Source organism: Phyllobates terribilis, unplaced genomic scaffold, assembly GCF_046119375.1.
Source record: "Phyllobates terribilis strain yellow unplaced genomic scaffold, ASM4611937v1 Scaffold_2__4_contigs__length_985480577, whole genome shotgun sequence".
NCBI classification, from domain to species: Eukaryota; Metazoa; Chordata; class Amphibia; order Anura; family Dendrobatidae; genus Phyllobates; species Phyllobates terribilis.
This window is the reverse complement of record NW_027362762.1, coordinates 533,374,585-533,390,180: the sequence shown is the minus strand read 5'-3', so window position 1 is coordinate 533,390,180 and position 15,596 is coordinate 533,374,585. Positions and strand designations below refer to the sequence as shown.

The 15,596-nt window shown below is 48.9% G+C and overlaps 1 long non-coding RNA gene across 1 annotated transcript in view; it reads left to right on the top strand.

Annotated features, from left to right (window-relative positions):
* Positions 1–11,378, top strand: part of LOC141219705 (uncharacterized) — a 186,940-nt gene extending 175,562 nt beyond the window's left edge. The window contains exon 3 of the long non-coding RNA XR_012288139.1: positions 11,327–11,378. This is a non-coding gene — a long non-coding RNA (uncharacterized lncRNA). The remainder of the gene's footprint in view (positions 1–11,326) is intronic.
* The last annotated feature ends 4,218 nt before the right edge of the window (positions 11,379–15,596 follow it).

Genomic DNA, 15,596 nt, shown 5'->3' with positions numbered 1-15,596 from the left:
TGGTTGGAATAAAATGAGGGGATGTGCAGAGTGAAGAAATAAAATGAGGGGCTGTGCAGATGTGGGGGATAAAATGAGTGGAGTGGCTATGCTGATGGAAGAAAATGAGGGGCTGTGCAGATAGGGTAAATAAAATGAGAGGAGTGGCTGTGCTGATGGGGGAATAAAATGAGGGGCCTTGCAGAGGGGGGAATAAACTGAGGGTCTGTGCAGGTGGGGATAAAATGAGGGGCTGCACTGATGGGGGAAGAAAATGAGAGGAGGGGAGGGGCTGTGCAGATGGAATAAAATGAGGGGCTGTGTAGAGGGGAGATAAACTGAGGGACTGTGCAGAGGGGAATAAACTGAGAGCCTGTGCAGAGGGGGGGATAAAATGAGGGGTTGCACTGATGGGGAATAAAATGAGAGTAGGGGAGTGGCTGTGCTGATGGGGGAATAAAATTAGGGGCTATGCAGAGTAAGAAAATAAAATGAGGGGCTATGCAGGGGGAATAACATGAGGGGCTGTGCAGATAGGGGAATAAACTGAATGGCTGTACAGATATCGGAATAAACTGAGAGGCTGTGCAGAGGGGGGAATAAACTGAGAGGCTGCGCAGAGAGGGTAATAAACTGAGGGTCTGTGCAGAGGGGGGAGAATAAAATGAGGGGCTGTACTGATGGTGGGAAAAATGTTAGGGGTTGTGCCGATGGGGGAATAAATTGAGGGGAGTGGCTGTGCTGATGGTTGGAATAAAATGGGATGTGCAGAGTGAAGAAATAAAATGAGGGGCTGTGCAGATGTGGGGGATAAACTGAGGGGCTGTGCAGCGGGGGGAATAAACTGATGGACTGTGCAAATGGGGGGAATAAAATGAGGGGCTGTGCAGAGGGGGGAATAAACTGAGGGACTGCAGAGGGGGGGATAAAATGAGGGGCTGCACTGATGGGGAAGAAAATGAGAGGAGGGGAGGGGCTGTGCATATGGGGGAAGAAAATGAGGGGCTGTGCAGATGGGGTGAATAAAATGAGGGGAGTGGCTGTGCTGATGGGGGAATAAAATGAGGGGCTGTGCAGAGTGAGGAAATAAAATGAGAGGCTGTGCAGATGGGGGAATAAAATGAGGGGAGTGGCTGTGCTGATAGTTGGAATAAAATGAGGGGATGTGCAGAGTGAAGAAATAAAATGAGGGGCTGTGCAGACAGAGGAAAAAACTTAGGGGCAGAGCAGATGGGGTGAATAAAATGAGGGGAGTGGCTGTGCTGATGGGGGAATAAAACAAGGTGCTGTGCAGAGTGAGGAAATAAAATGAGGGGCTGTGCAGATGGGGGGATAAACTGAGGGGCTGTGCAGCGGGGGAATGAAAAGAGGGGTTGTGCAGGGGGGGTAAAATGAGAAGCTATGCAGGGGATAAAATGGGGCTGTGCAAATGGGGGAATAAACTGAGGGGCTGTGCTGATGGGGTAATAAAATGAAGGGCTGTGCTAATGGGGGAATACACTGATGGGCTGTGTAGAGGTGGAATAAACTGAGGGGCTATTCAGAGAGGGGAATAAACTGACGGGCTGTGCAGAGTGAGGAAATAAAATGTGGGGCTGTTCGGAGGGGGTAATAAACTGAGGGGCTGTGCAGGGGGAGAATAAAATGAGAGGCTGTACTGATGGGGAAGAAAATGAGTGGCTGTGCAGATGGGGGAATAAACTGAGGGGCTGTGCAGATGGGTAAATAAAATGAGGGGGGGGTGGTTGTGCTGATGGGGAACACAATGAGGGGCTGTGCAGATAGGGGAATAAAAAGAAGGTCTGTGCAGAGGGGGGAATAAAATGAAGGGCTGCACTGATGGGAGGAAGAAAATGAGGGAAAGGGAGGGCTGTGCTGATGGGGGAAGAAAATGAGAGGCTGTGCAGATGGGGGATACAATAAGAGGCTGTGCAGATGGGGGGATAAACTGAGGGTCTATGCAGAGGGGGGATTAAATGAGGGGTTGAGCAGGGGGAATAAAATGAGGGGCTATGCAGGGGGGAATAAAATGAGGGGCTGTGCAGATGGGGGAATAAACTGAGTGGCTGTGCAGATGGGGCGAATAAACTGAGGGGCTGTGCTGATGGGGATAATAAAATGAGGGGCTGTGCTTATTGGGGGAATATACTGAGGGGCTGTGCAGAGGGGGGAATAAACAGGGTCTGTGCAGAGGGGGAGAATAAAATGAAGGGCTGTGTTGATTGGAAAGAAATTTAGGGGCTGTGCTGATGAAGGAGTAAAATGAGGGGCTGTGCAAAGTGAGGAAATAAAATGAGGGTCTGTGCAGATGGGGGAATAAACTGAGGGTCTGTGCAGAGGGGGAAATAAAATGAGGGGCTGCACTGATGGGGGAAGAAAATGAGGGGCTGTGCAGATGGGGGGATAAAATAAGGGACTGTGCCGATGGGGTGAATAAAAGGAGGGTAGTGGCTGTGCTGATGGGGGAATAAAATGAGGGGCTGTGCAGAGTGAGGAAATAAAATGAGGATCTGTGCAGATGGGGGGAATAAACAGAGCTGTGTAGATGGGGGGATAAACTGAGGGACTGTGCAGGGGGGGAATGAAATGAGGGGCTGTGCATGGGGGAATAAAATGAAGGGCTATGCAGGGGGGAATAAATTGAGGGGCTGTGCAGATGGGGGAATGAACTGACTGGCTATGCAGATGTGGCGTATTAACTGAGGGGCTGTGCTGATAGGGGGAATAAACTGGTGGGCTGTGCAAAGAGAGGAAATAAAATGAGGGGCTGTGCAGAGAGGAGAATAAAATGAGGGGCTGTACTGATGGGGGAAGCAAATGAGGGGCTGTGCAGATGGAATAAAATGAGGGGCTGTGCAGATGGAATAAAATGAAGGGAGTGGCTGTGCTGATGGGGAAAATAAAAAGAAGGACTGTGCAGAGTGAGGAAATAAAATGAGGGGCTGTGCAGATGAGGGGAACAAAAATGAGGGGCTGTGCAGAGGGAGGATAAACTGAGGCACTGTGCAGAAGGGGGAATAAACTGAGGGGCTGTACAGAGGGGGGGATAAAATGAGGGGAGTGGCTGTGCTGATGGGGGAATAAAATGAGGGGCTGTGCAGAGTGAGGAAATAAAATGAGGGGCTGTGCAGATGGAATAAAATGAGGGGGAGTGGCTGTGCTGATGGGGAGCACAATGAAGGGCTGTGCAGATGGGGGAATAAACTGAGGGTCTGTGCAGAGCGAGGAATAAAATGAGGGGCTGCACTGATGGGAGGAAGAAAATGAGGGGAGGGGAGGGCTGTGCCGATGGGGGAAGAAAATGAGGGGCTGTGCAGATGGGGGATACAATGAGAGGCTATGCAGATGGGAGGATAAACTGAGGGGCTGTGCAGAGGGGGAATGAAATGAGGGGTTGTGCAGAGGGAATAAAATGAGGGGCTATGCAGGGGAATAAAATGAGGGGCTATGCAGATGGGGGGAATGAACTGAGTGGATATGCAGATGGGGCTAATAAACTGAGGGGCTGTGCTGATGGGGAGAATAAACTGGTGGGCTGTGCAAAGTGAGGAAATAAAATGAGGGGCTGTGCAGAGGGGAAAATAAAATGAAGAGCTGTGCTAATGGGGGAATACACTGACGGGCTGTGTAGAGGGGGAATAAACTGAGGGGCTATTCAGAGAGGGGAGTAAACTGAGGGGCTGTGCAGAGTGAGGAAATAAAATGAGAGGCTGTGCAGATGAGGGGATAAACTGAGGGGCTGTGCAGAGGGGAATAAAATGAGGGGTTGTGCAGGGGGAATAAAATGAGGGGCTATGCAGGGGGGAATAAACTGAGTGGCTGTGCAGATGGGGCGAATAAACTGAGGGGCTGTGCTGATGGGGATAATAAAATGAGGGGCTGTGCTTATTGGGGGAATACACTGAGGGGCTGTGCAGAGGGGGGAATAAACTGAGGGTCTGTGCAGAGGGGGAGAATAAAATGAAGGGCTGTGTTGATTGGAAAGAAATTTAGGGGCTGTGCTGATGAAGGAGTAAAATGAGGGGCTGTGCAAAGTGAGGAAATAAAATGAGGGTCTGTGCAGATGGGGGAATAAACTGAGGGTCTGTGCAGAGGGGGAAATAAAATGAGGGGCTGCACTGATGGGGGAAGAAAATGAGGGGCTGTGCAGATGGGGGGATAAAATAAGGGGCTGTGCCGATGGGGTGAATAAAAGGAGGGTAGTGGCTGTGCTGATGGGGGAATAAAATGAGGGGCTGTGCAGAGTGAGGAAATAAAATGAGGATCTGTGCAGATGGGGGGAATAAACAGAGCTGTGTAGATGGGGGGATAAACTGAGGGACTGTGCAGGGGGGGAATGAAATGAGGGGCTGTGCATGGGGGAATAAAATGAAGGGCTATGCAGGGGGGAATAAATTGAGGGGCTGTGCAGATGGGGGAATGAACTGACTGGCTATGCAGATGTGGCGTATTAACTGAGGGGCTGTGCTGATAGGGGGAATAAACTGGTGGGCTGTGCAAAGAGAGGAAATAAAATGAGGGGCTGTGCAGAGAGGAGAATAAAATGAGGGGCTGTACTGATGGGGGAAGCAAATGAGGGGCTGTGCAGATGGAATAAAATGAGGGGCTGTGCAGATGGAATAAAATGAAGGGAGTGGCTGTGCTGATGGGGAAAATAAAAAGAAGGACTGTGCAGAGTGAGGAAATAAAATGAGGGGCTGTGCAGATGAGGGGAACAAAAATGAGGGGCTGTACAGAGGGAGGATAAACTGAGGCACTGTGCAGAAGGGGGAATAAACTGAGGGGCTGTACAGAGGGGGGGATAAAATGAGGGGAGTGGCTGTGCTGATGGGGGAATAAAATGAGGGGCTGTGCAGAGTGAGGAAATAAAATGAGGGGCTGTGCAGATGGAATAAAATGAGGGGGAGTGGCTGTGCTGATGGGGAGCACAATGAAGGGCTGTGCAGATGGGGGAATAAACTGAGGGTCTGTGCAGAGCGAGGAATAAAATGAGGGGCTGCACTGATGGGAGGAAGAAAATGAGGGGAGGGGAGGGCTGTGCCGATGGGGGAAGAAAATGAGGGGCTGTGCAGATGGGGGATACAATGAGAGGCTATGCAGATGGGAGGATAAACTGAGGGGCTGTGCAGAGGGGGAATGAAATGAGGGGTTGTGCAGAGGGAATAAAATGAGGGGCTATGCAGGGGAATAAAATGAGGGGCTGTGCAGATGGGGGGAATGAACTGAGTGGATATGCAGATGGGGCTAATAAACTGAGGGGCTGTGCTGATGGGGGGAATAAACTGGTGGGCTGTGCAAAGTGAGGAAATAAAATGAGGGGCTGTGCAGAGGGGAAAATAAAATGAAGGGCTGTGCTAATGGGGGAATACACTGACGGGCTGTGTAGAGGGGGAATAAACTGAGGGGCTATTCAGAGAGGGGAGTAAACTGAGGGGCTGTGCAGAGTGAGGAAATAAAATGAGAGGCTGTGCAGATGAGGGGATAAACTGAGGGGCTGTGCAGAGGGGAATGAAATGAGGGGTTGTGCAGGGGGAATAAAATGAGGGGCTATGCAGGGGGGAATAAACTGAGTGGCTGTGCAGATGGGGCGAATAAACTGAGGGGCTGTGCTGATGGGGATAATAAAATGAGGGGCTGTGCTTATTGGGGGAATACACTGAGGGGCTATGCAGAGGGGGGAATAAACTGAGGGTCTGTGCAGAGAGGGGGAAATAAAATGAGGGGCTGCAGTGATGGGTGAAGAAATGAGGGGAGGGGAGGGGCTGTGCTGATGGGGGAAGAAAATGAGGGGCTGTGCAGATGGGGGGATAAAATGAGGGGCTGTGCTGATGGGGTGAATAAAAGGAGGGGAGTGGCTGTGCTGATGGGGGAATAAAATGAGGGGCTGTGCAGAGTGAGGAAATAAAATTAGGGTCTGCAAATGGGGGGAATAAACTGAGGGCTGTGCAGATGGGGTTATAAACTGAAGGGCTGTGGGGGGGGGGGATAAACTGAGGAGTTGTGCACAGGGGGAATAAAATGAGAGGGCTATGCAGGGGAAATAAAATGAGGGGCTGTGCAGATAGGGGAATAAACTAAATGGCCGTGCAGATGTCGGAATAAACTGAGGGGCTGTGCTGATGGGGGTAATAAAATGAAGGGCTGTGCTTATTGGGGAATACACTGAGGGGCTGTGCAGAGGGGGAAATAAACTGAGGGGCTGTGCAGAGAGGGTAATAAACTGAGGGGCTGTGCAGAGGGGGGGGGAGAATAAAATGAGGAGCTGTACTGATGGTGGGAAGAAGTTTAAGGGCTGTGCAGTTGGGGGGATAAACTGAGGAGCTGTGCAGATAAGGGAATAAAATGAGGAGCTGTGCAGATGGGAGAATAAAATGAGGGGAGTGGCTGTGCTGATGGTTAAAATAAAATTAGGGGATGTGCAGAGTGAAGAAATAAAATTAGGGGCTGTGTAGATGTGGGGGATAAACTGAGGGGCTGTGCAGTGGGGGAAATAAACGGATACACTGTGCAAATGGGGGGGATAAAATGAGAGGCTGTGCAGAGGAGGAATAAAGTGAGAGACTGTGCAGAGGGGAATAAACTGAGAGTCTGTGCAGAGGGGGGATAAAATGAGGGGCTGCATTGATGGGGGAAGAAAATGAGAGGAGGGGAGGGGCTGTGCAGATAGGGAAGAAAATGAGGGGCTGTGCAGATGGGGTGAATAAAATGAGGGGAGTGACTGTGCTGATGGGGGAATAAACTGAGGGGCTGTGCAGATGGGAGAATAAAATGAGGGGAGTGGCTGTGCTGATGGTTGGAATAAAATGAGGGGATGTGCAGAGTGAAGAAATAAAATGAGGGGCTGTGCAGATGTGGGGGATAAACTGAGGGGCTGTGCAGCGGGGGGAATAATCTGAGGGACTGTGCAGAGGGGAATAAACTGAGGGTCTGTGCAGAGGGGGGATAAAATGAGGTGCTGCACTGATGGGGGAAGAAAATGAGAGGAGGGGAGGGGCTGTGTAGATGGGGGAAGAAAATGAGGGGCTGTGCAGATGGGGTGAATAAAATGAGGGGAGTGACTGTGCTGATGAGGGAATAAAATGAGGTGCTGTGCAAAGTGAGGAAATAAAATGAGGGCCTGTGCAGCGGGGGAATGAAAAGAGGGGCTGTGCAGGGGGGATAAAATGAGAGGCTATGCAGGGGGGATAAAATGAGGGGCTGTGCAAATGGGGGAATACACTGACGGGCTGTGTAGAGGGGGAATAAACTGAGGGGCTGTGCAGAGGGGGGAATAAACTGAGGGGTTGTTCAGAGGAGGGGAATAAAATGAGGGGCTGCACTGAAGGGGGAAGATAATGAGAGGCTGTGCAGATGGGGGAATAAACGGAGTGGCTGTGGATGGGGTGAATAGATGAGGTGAATAAAATAAGGGTAGTGGCTGTGCTGATGGGGGAATAAAATGAGGGGCTGTGCAGATGGGGGAATAAAATGAGGGGCTGTGCAGATGGGAGAATAAACTGAGTGGCTGTGCAGATGGTGGAATAAACTGAGGGGCTGTGCAGGGGGTGGGATAAACTGAGGGACTGTGCAGAGTGGGGAATAAACTGAGGGGCTGTGCAGAGGGGGGATAAAATGAAGGGCTGCACCAATGGGAGAAGAAAATGAGGGGATGGGGCTGTGCAGATGGGGGAAGGAAATGAGAGGCAGTGCAGATGGGGGAATAAACTGAAGGGCTGTGCAGATGTGGGAATAAAATAAGGGGAGTGGCTGTTATGATGGGGAAATAAGATGAGGGGCTGTGCAGATGGGGGAAATAAACTGAGGGGCTGTGCAGATGAGGGGATAAACTGAGGGGCTGTGCAGGGGGGAATGAAATGGGGGTCTGTGCAGGGGAGGAATAAATTAAGGGGCTATGCAGGGGGGATTAAAATGAGGGGCTGTGGAGATGGGGGAATGAACTGAGTGGCTTTACAGATGGGGAATAAACTAAGGGGTTGTGCTAAAGGGGGGAATAAACTGAAGGACTGTGCAGATGGGGAAGAAAATGAGGGGCTGTGCAGATGGGGGAATAAAATGAGGGGCTGTGCAGATGTGGGGAATAAAATGAGGTGCTGTGCAGATGATGGGAATAAACTGAGGGGCTATGCAGATGGGGGAATAAACTGAGGTACTGTTCAGAGGGGGAGAATAAACTGAGGGGCTGTGCATAGGGGGATAAAATGAGGGGCTGCACTTATGGAGGGAAGAAAATGAGGGGCTGTACAGATGGGGGAATAAACTGAGGGGCTGTGCAGATGGTGGAATAAAATGAGGGGAGTGGCTATGCTGATGGGGGAATAAAATGAGGGGCTGTGCAGAGTGAGGAAATAAAATGAGGGGTTGTGCAGATGGGGGGAATAAACTGAGGGGCTGTGCAGATGGGGGGTAATAAAATGAGGTGCTGTGCAGATGATGGGAATAAACTGAGGGGCTGTGCTGATGGGGGAATAAACTGGGGCTGTGCAGATGGGGGGAATAAACTGAGAGGCTGTGAAGATGGGGGAATACAATGAGGAGCTTTGCAAGGGGCCATGAAATGAGGGGCTGTGCAGGTGGCCATAAAATTGTGGATATTTGTTTGGGCCATGAAATGAGTGGCTGTGCAGGGAGACAGCAAAGTATATGAAGAGCTGGGGTGACCATACTGTATATGGTCTGTGGGAGTCATTATACTGGGCTGTGGTGACCATGCTGGATAGAGGGCTGTGGTGAATATCATATTGTTTGGGGTGCTGTTTGTGAGCCATAATACTGTATGGGGTGCTGTGGGGGACGTCATAGTATACATGGGGGCTGTATTGGACATCATACTATTTATGGGGGTCTGTGGTGGACATCATAATATATATGGGGGATGTAGTAGTGTCTATACTATATATGGGGGAATGTGGTTGGGACTATATTATATATTGGCGGCTTGTTGTGAATATCATACTGTATGGGTGGCTGGGGCTGTGGTGACCATCATACTGTGTAGGGAGACAGTGCGAGGAGTGGTTACAGCGTGATGGGCACTATGAGGGCATAGTCTGAACAGGGGGCACAAAATGGATATGGAGAGGAGCGTGAAATGGAGGCACACTATGGAGATGGGTTAACATGACAAGGGGAGAGTGTGGAAATATAGAAAGTGTAATTGAAAATTAGAGAGGGGACAGCCATAGTATAGGCTGGGGTCGGTAGGGGGGGCAGAGGGGGTGGTCTCCCCGGGCCCCGCGCTCTGTGATGGTCCACCCAGAGCTACACTATTGTAACTGTAGCGGCGTGAACAGCACGCCGCTACAGTTACACTCCGGGCAGAGCAGGGAGTCTCAATGTCCCTGCACTGCCTGGTGGCCGCTATGGGGCCCTTGAGCAGGAGGGGGGCCCCCGGTGCCAGCATTACCCCCCCCCCACCATTCACTGCAACCGCAAGTTCAGTGATGAGAGAGGGAGCGACGCTCCCTCTCTCATCAGTCCCCACAGCGTCCTCTGTGTCTGACGTCACTGACGTCATCACTTGGCACCCGACCCGCTGTGCTGAAGATGTGTGCGGGCCGGGTGCTCAGAGCAGCGGGGGAACCAGGAGGAGAGAGAGGTGAGTATTGTGCTTATTTATTTATTTTTTCTTCTGGGGGAATTATGCTACAGACTGCCTAAGGGGGTGGGGGGATTATGCTACAGACTGCCAATGGGGGGGTGGGGAGGATTATGCTACAGACTGCTTATGGGGGGGTGGGGGGATTATGCTACAGACTGCCTATATGGGGATGGGGGGATTATTCTACAGACTGCCTATGGGGGGTGGGGGGATTATGCTACAGACTGCCTATGGGGAGTGGGGGGGGGATATGCTACAGACTGCCTATGGGGGGTGGGGGATTATGCTACAGACTGCCTGTGGGGGGATTATGCTACACACTGCCTATGGGGGTGAGGGGATTATGCTACAGACTGTCTATGGGGGGGTGGGAGGATTATGCTACAGACTTCCTATGGGAGGTGGGGGGATTATGCTACAGACTGCCTATGGAGGGGTGGGGGGATTATGCTACAGACTGCCTATGGAGGGGTGGGGGGATTATGCCACAGACTGCCTTGGGGGGGGGGGGGGTTATGCTACAGACTGCCAGTGGGGGGTGGGAGGATTGTACTACAGACTGCCTATGGTGGGTGGGGGGGATTATGCTACAGACTGCATATGGGGGGATTATCCTACAGACTCTGCCTATGGGGAGTGCATTGTACTATATTGAGGACTATCTGGCGCATTATACTATATGGAGGTTATTTATACAGTGTGGGGATTACAGTTAGGGTCATACAGTGTGGGAGATAATGTGGGGTCTTTGCACAGTGTGGGGGGCATCATACAGTGTTGGAGACATCAGTTTGGAGGCTACTAAGGGGTCAGTATACTGTGTGTTGGGTACTATACAGTGAGGGGGCATTATACTGTGTATAGGAGAGCATCATACTGTGTATAGGGGAGCTGTACATGGGGGGTGACTCAGGACATTATTAAATGTTAAGTGGGCACTTATCATATTGGGGAACTCAGGTTATTGTGACTGTCAGAGGGGCACACAGAGGGTATTATTACTTTCTAGGGGGAAAAATGTGGTCACTGTTTTCTAGGGCACTTGCACAGTGCATTACTATATTCTAGAGGGTTGTTTTACCATCTTGAGAGCACACAGAAGGTGCAGTAAAATGGACACGTACAGCAACAGAGGCTCAGTATTGGGGTATCAGCAGGAAGAGGCGTTTGTGCAGGTTGGGAATAGATGGGGACGGGGCCTGAAATGTAAGGAGTGAAATGTGTCTTTGTTGTGGTCCCTGCAGACCTGAGACTCTGATTCCTGGATGGAGAAGTCGTTGTGTCGGTCTGGGGCAGATGGAAAAGACGTGAAAAGTGAACAATTTAATCAGAAAGAACGTCAGCTGTAAGTTACTATATATAACTGTGCTGTGATCTCTTATATGTTCTGCAGGACTGGTATCTAGCAATATATCACCATATGGCAGTAATAACAGTGCTGCTCTTTGTATAGAGATTATTTTCAGTAACAGCGCTGTCATCTGCTGAGGTTTTCCTACATCCACTATCTGGGTGCGCCACCATAGCTGTAATCAGGGTTACCTGATTAGGGGCCCACTCAGAAGTTTCGCCCCCTGAACCAAAACCATAGCTACGCCTCAGGCTGGGGTCCATAAGGGTGGATGGTGTGGTTATAGCTGATAATGGTAGACAGTTTGGAGGCCATATACCCTAGGAGGCTTATTTAAGTCATAATAGGAACAGATATTTTTATGCAGAGAACATTTTAATAACACTCTTATTTTTTAGGGCATCGTGTGGGGATGTGTTGCAAAAGCCCAGAGAAGAGGGAGGTCTGCAGAGAACAGCTATGGATGTGAAAAGTCATCATGGCATCTAGACAAGAGGGAGATGAAAAGAGAGTACTCCAGAGAAGATGTCATCTATAAGGTAACTGGATGTAAATGTTTATTTATGATACTGATTAATTCTCATCAGTACTGTGTTTCATGTATGGTCTGCAGTCTGATGCTGACTGCTAATAACAGTTCCCAGTATTCTCTTACCATTGTTAAGGACATACTGAGAGTTGTAGGGTTGGAGGTTCATGCGATACAATTATTATTACAAAAATTAGGATATATAGACCTGTGTCACCCTGGCCTGGATGCCACAAAATGTATTAAAGCTGTGTCTGAGAGCAAGGGGGAGGTTCTCTAGTCAGGGGAACATTAGCATGCAATGCCTCCTGTCTCAGGCCAGTAGGGGGAGCAGGCTGCCCCTATAAAAGCTGGTACTGGGGGCAGGGTTAGAGAGAACTTGATGGCCTGTCTCAGCACTGAGACTTGTCCCAGAGCAGAGCAGGGACAGACAGTTGCACTGCACCTAAGAGGAAGTGTGGCAGGAGGAGAGCCACAAGCCAGAGACAAGAGGCGAAGAGAGCCTGTCTTGGCAGAAAGAGGACTTAATTTACCAGACTTTGGTGTCTGAGGCTGAGAGGATTCTACATCCTCCAGCAGATAACCAGTCCGCAAGGGACTGTATATTCCTTGGCCTAAGAAGCCTGGAGGCCCTGCCACAACCGAAGGGACCAGTAAAGCCGTACCAGGCTGGGAGCAGAAAGGAACCCACGTCGCAGGCCATACAGGCGAGAATACACGGAAAGCTCGGAAACGTGGGCTGTTACCCTATAACGAGGAGATAGCCAGAAGGAGCGCAGAAAGCACGGTAGGCCTACACCCTCACCCTGACCAGGGCCAATTTCCCCGTTGCTCTCAGACATCCAGGTCCCCTCCTAGCTGGGACTGTTTATGGGTCAGTTTACCTGTTTCAGTAAAGACCCTGGACTGCAACCTATTGTCTGTGTGCTCCTTCGCGCCTCCAGCACTACCGATACTGGGACTCTCACCACCATCACTCCCACCATCCACTACACTGCCCTGGGGCTGCACTCTTCCCGTGGGGAGTCACACCATCTCAGCTGCACACCTCATCAGCCCCAGCGGTCTGCCTTGCAGCGGCGGTACCTAATGACCGCAAATCCACGGGTGGCGTAGTCGGACATTATCAATAGCACATAACGGACTACCACTGGCCTGACCACCCTGAGCCACGGAACCGGGTTGCCACTACTACTCCCACCGTTTCCCTAATTGCCCGGATCCGAGTGCCCCACGGCCCAGGGGGCGAGTCAGACCCATTTTAATTTCAGTCAGTATTTATAAGTTATGGAGGTATCAGATAATATATCATGTCCAGACTATTACCCCCATTAAAGAAGTAAAGCAATTATATACAACAATTCATAATATCTCAAAGTTTATTAACACTAAATTGCAAAAGAAATAAACAGATAATTCCATATAAAAAGCCACTAAAAAAAACAAGATAGGCAGTGTGGTTTATATGATGATGATTATAATTGCATGGCACCGATACTTTACAAGGTAGTGTAAATGGCAGGTATATAGAAACTGTGACAAAGTCACTGGTAAGGTGATAGAGGGAAGATATGTTTCACGGAGGCTATTAGCTTCCGTGAATTGAAACCATTAAGTTTGCTCCAGCATGTTATTTGCTGAGAGGGTTAAACCTCCATTTTAAAAGGGAGTAGTTTTTGTGAATGACCATTGTGAAGGGTGCGAGGTCATTCACCATATCTCCACCTCAGGGTGTGGTCTTGGGTTTAAATACAGGGCCTGCTGAGGTATTAGTTGTTCAGTGTATCTGGAGAGGCATACTCCAGACAGAAGATGTGTGTTCTGTGCTAATCTGAACCCTGTGTTTGCTGTACTCTGAGCGGGTGGATCCCCGCTACCACAAAGACTGTGTTTGGTATTACCACTTTGTTTTGTTTTCCTGTTTTTGCCTAAAGGGCCGTGTTTGTTTTACTTCCCATGGTTTATGCTGCCTGTCTAATAAATCTGGAAAGAATTTAGAGAGACAGTGTTCCTGTATACCTCTATGTGCAACCAAGTGAGCCGATCTACCACAAAGCATATATAGCTTATTAATATAAACCAGTAAGTACAGTGCTACATATAGATCAATATAGAATAAACGAGAGATGTCTCATACAGTAGAAATACTTCAATGCCACAGAAAGAGATATATTCAATGTCACTAATGTAGTCAGGCTTACCCTATATACATCAATACCCCTTAGTTACTATAGGTAGCCTGCTATTAAGCAACATAGAAATAAACCTTAATGTAATCAATACAGCCCATGTACCATGATGTTAAACCACACTGCCTAGTACCCCAACTCATGTTTCACATGCAGCTTCGTCAGACACTGCTGATGTATATAGGGAAAGCCTGACTACATTGGTAACATTGAATGTACGAGGTATAAACTGCCATTCTTTATGTGGCATTGAAGTATTTCTACTGTATGAGACATCTCTTTTTTATTCAATATTGATCTGTATGTAGCTCTGTACTTACTGGTTTATATTAATAACTATATATGCTTCTATATACCTGCCATTTGCACTACCTTGTAAAATATCGGTGCCATGTAATTATAGTCGTTATATAAACCACACTGCCTATCTAGTTTTTAAATTGTTTTTGGGGGGCTTTTTATAGGGAATTATCTGTTTATGTGTGTTGCAATTTAGTGTTAATAAACTTTGAGATATTTTGAATTAGTGTATATAATTGCTTTACTTCTTTAATGGTGGTAATAGTCTGGATATCATGCGATACAATTGTTTATGGGGCCGACTTGATATTACAGTTAGTCGTTGTACTAAGCTTGGTTCTTCTATTCAAGTACTCTTGGTTCTGGTCATGTATTCATGTAATTATGGTGGTTCTCATGACATACTCATGCACTTTTGGAGGTTCTGGTGACGTATTAATTTACAGATGGTGCTTCTGGTGACGTAGTCAAGTACTGATGGTGGGTCTGTTAATGTATTCATGTACTGATGGTGTTTCTGGTGACGTATTTATGTACTGTTGGTACTCCTGGTGACATATTCATGTACTGATGTTGGTTCTGGTGACGTGTTTATTTGCTGATTATGTTCCTGGTGCCATATTCATGTACTATTGATGGCTCTCGTGCTATAATTATGTACTGATGATGGTTTTAGCTTCATATTCATGTACTGATGATTTTTCTGGTGATGGGGGGGTGGCGCCATTGGCTTCATCTGCCTAGGGCACCAAAATACGTTGTCCCGGCCCTGGTTGGCACAGGGAGTTTTATTAAGGTAGCACTTCAGAACTCAATATAGATGCTAGTGATACCTTAAATTATGCTTCTGACTTCAGCTGAAGTGTCTCTGCTCCAAATATACTGAAGGAAAGGGGAGGGCGCACCAGAGGATCCTCCAATGCTCTACTGGGCCAGTCCGACACTAGGACCATTTTGTCTTGTTACCCTTGTGAAAATGATAAATTTGGGGCTAAATGAATACTTTCGTGGAAACGTAATATTTCATTTCTACAGCCCAATATTATAAAATTCTGTGACGCACTAGTATGTTCAAGATGCTCAACCTACCACTAGATCAGGGGTTTCCAAAATGGGGTCTGTAAGGCAGCGCTAGTCATCATACTGGGGGATACTCGCTGCACCGGGTCAATTAAAGCACACCAGCCACGTTTTTCCAGTTTTCACACTCCATCAGTTTATTATACATCATAACTGCTATAACCGAGTCGAACTCAGTGACTCGCCAACATATTACATATAATGTCCAGGAGCCTTTCAAGTGGCAGACAGGCCCACTTGGCTCCAGTTACAGCCCCCAGCAAAGTCACTTATAGAAATGTAAACATCAATCAGTGTTTTTACCTTCGCCGGGTTTTAGCTGCTTCAGACTTATTCTGCCACCACTGTGGCATACGGCTTCCCAGATGGGGGTCTCCAGCCCTCGTACCATCCAAGGCTACTGGTATGCTTACACAGCCAACATCCAGCCTCTGCCTTTCAGGCTCTTGCCTTCCAAGCCTGTGGCCCTCCAAGGCTACTGGGATCGCTTACACAGCTAAGGATCCAGCCTCCGCCTTTCAGGCTTCAATAGGCCTCACTGGGCCTCACACTCTAGCGGTGTCCCACACA